The sequence below is a fragment of the Scyliorhinus torazame genome, chromosome 21 (genome assembly GCF_047496885.1).
Source record: "Scyliorhinus torazame isolate Kashiwa2021f chromosome 21, sScyTor2.1, whole genome shotgun sequence".
In the NCBI taxonomy this organism is placed as follows: domain Eukaryota; kingdom Metazoa; phylum Chordata; class Chondrichthyes; order Carcharhiniformes; family Scyliorhinidae; genus Scyliorhinus; species Scyliorhinus torazame.
Window position 1 is genome coordinate 67,626,928 of NC_092727.1, and position 2,500 is coordinate 67,629,427.

Consider the following 2,500-nt stretch of genomic DNA (forward strand, 5'->3'; position numbering starts at 1 on the left):
GTTGGGGTGTGTGTGTGTGTGTGTTGGGGTGTGTGTGAGTGTGTTGGGGTTTGTGTGAGTGTGTTAGGGTGTGTGTGTGTGTTGGGGTGTGTGGGACTGTGTTGGGATGTGTGTGTGTGTTGGGGTGTGTGTGTGTTGGGGGTGTGTGTGAGTGTGTTTGTGTGTTGGGGTGTGTGTGAGTATGTTGGGGTGTGTGCGTGTGAGTAGGGGTGTGTGTGTGCGGGGGGGGCGTGAGTGTGTTGGGGTGTGTGTGAGTGTGTTGGGGTGTGTGTGTGTGTTGGGGTGTGTGTGTGTGTTGGGGTGTGTGTGTGTGTTGGGGTGTGTGTGTGTGTGTTGGGGTGTGTGTGTGTGTTGGGATGCGTGTGAGTCTGTTGGCGTGTGTGTGTGCGTTAGGGTGTGTGTGAGTGTGTTGGGGCGTGTGTTAGTGTGTTGGGGTGTGTGTGAGTCTGTTGGGGTGTGTGTGAGTGTGTTGGGGTGTGTGTGTGTGTGTGTGTTGGGGTGTGGGTGTGTGTGTTGGGGTGTGTGTGAGTGTATTGGGGTGTGTGTGAGTGTGTTGGGGTGTGTGTGAGTGTGTTGGGGTGTGTGTGAGTGTGTTGGGTGTGTGTGTGTTGGTGTGTGTGTGTGTGTTGGGGTTTGTGTGTGTTGGGGTGCGTGTGAGTGTGTTGGTGTGTGTGCGTGTGTTGGGGTGTGTGTGAGTATGTTGGGGTGTGTGTGTGTGTTGGGGTGTTGGTGTGTGTGTGTGAGTGTGTTGGGGTGTGTGTGCTGGGGTGTGTGTGTGTGTGTAGGGGTGTGTGTGAGTGTAATGGGGTTGTGTGTGAGTGTGTTGTGGTGTGTGAGAGTGTGTTGGGGTGTGTGTGAGTGTGTTGGGCTGTGTGTGTGTTGGGGTGTGTGTGAGTGTGTTGGCGTGTGTGTGTGTGTTGGGGTGTTGGTGTGTGTGTGTGAGTGTGTTGGGGTGTGTGTGCTGGGGTGTGTGTGTGTGTGTAGGGGTGTGTGTGAGTGTAATGGGGTTGTGTGTGAGTGTGTTGTGGTGTGTGAGAGTGTGTTGGGGTGTGTGTGAGTGTGTTGGGGTGTGTGTGAGTATGTTGGGGTGTGTTTGTGTGTGTAGGGGTGTGTGTGTGCGGGGGGGGGCGTTAGTGTGTTGGGGTGTGCGTGAGTGTGTTGGGGTGTGTGTGTGTGTTGTGGTGTGTGTGTGTGTTGGGGTGTGTGTGTGTGTTGGGGTGTGTGTGTGTGTTGGGGTGTGTGTTGGGGTGTGTGTTGGGGTGTGTGTGTGTTGGGATGCGTGTGAGTCTGTTGGCGTGTGTGTGTGTGTTAGGGTGTGTGTGAGTGTGTTGGGCTGTGTGTTAGTGTGTTGGGGTGTGTGTGAGTCTGTTGGGGTGTGTGTGAGTGTGTTGGGGTGTGTGTGTGTGTGTGTGTGTTGGGGTGTGGGTGTGTGTGTTGGGGTGTGTGTGAGTGTATTGGGGTGTGTGTGAGTGTGTTGGGGTGTGTGTGAGTGTGTTGGGGTGTGGGTGAGTGTGTTGGGTGTGTGTGTGTTGGTGTGTGTGTGTGTGTTGGGGTTTGTGTGTGTTGGGGTGCGTGTGAGTGTGTTGGTGTGTGTGTGTGTGTTGGGGTGTGTGTGAGTATGTTGGGGTGTGTGTGTGTGTTGGGGTGTTGGTGTGTGTGTGTGAGTGTGTTGGGGTGTGTGTGCTGGGGTGTGTGTGTGTGTGTAGGGGTGTGTGTGAGTGTAATGGGGTTGTGTGTGAGTGTGTTGTGGTATGTGTGAGTGTGTTGGGGTGTATGTATGTGTTGGGGTGTGTGTGAGTGTGTTGGCGTGTGTGTGTGTGTGTGTTGGGGTGTGTGTGAGTATGTAGGGGTGTGTGTGTGTTGGGGTGTTGGTGTGTGCGTTGGGGGGGTATGAGTGTGTTGGGCTGTTGGCGTGTGTGAGTGTGTGTGTGTGTGAGTGTGTTGGGGTGTGTGTGTGTGTGTGTGTGTTGGGGTGTGTGTGAGTGTGTTGGGGTGTGTGCGAGTGTGTTGGGGTGTGTGTGTGTGTGTTGGGGTGTGTGTGAGTGTGTGTGTGTGAGTGTGTTGGGGTGTGTCTGTGTGCGTTGGGGGTGTGTGAGTGTGTTGGGCTGTTGGCGTGTGTGAGTGTGTGTGTGTGTGAGTGTGTTGGTGTGTGTGTGTGTGTGTGTGTGTGTTGGGGTGTGTGTGAGTGTGTTGGGGTGTGTGTGTGTGTTGTGGTGTGTGTGTGTGTTGGTGTGTGTGTGTGTTGGTGTGTGTGTGTGTGTGTGTGTGTTGGGGGTGTGTGAGTGTGTTGGGGTGTGTGTGAGTGAGTTGGGGTGTGTGTGAGTGTGTTGGGGTGTGTGTGAGTGTGTGTGTGTGTGTGTTGGTGTGTGTGTGTGTGTTGGGGTGTTGGCGTGTGTGAGTGAGTGTGTTGGGGTGTGTGTGAGTGTGTGTGTGTTGGGGTGTGTGTTTGTTGGGGTGTTGGCGTGTGTGTGTGTGTGTGTTGGGGAGTGTGTGAGTGTGT

The 2,500-nt window shown here is 54.6% G+C and overlaps 1 protein-coding gene across 1 annotated transcript in view; it reads right to left on the bottom strand.

The window, feature by feature from the left end:
* Positions 1–2,500, bottom strand: part of LOC140398334 (parathyroid hormone/parathyroid hormone-related peptide receptor-like) — a 365,863-nt gene that overhangs the window by 120,299 nt on the left and 243,064 nt on the right. The window lies entirely within an intron of this gene.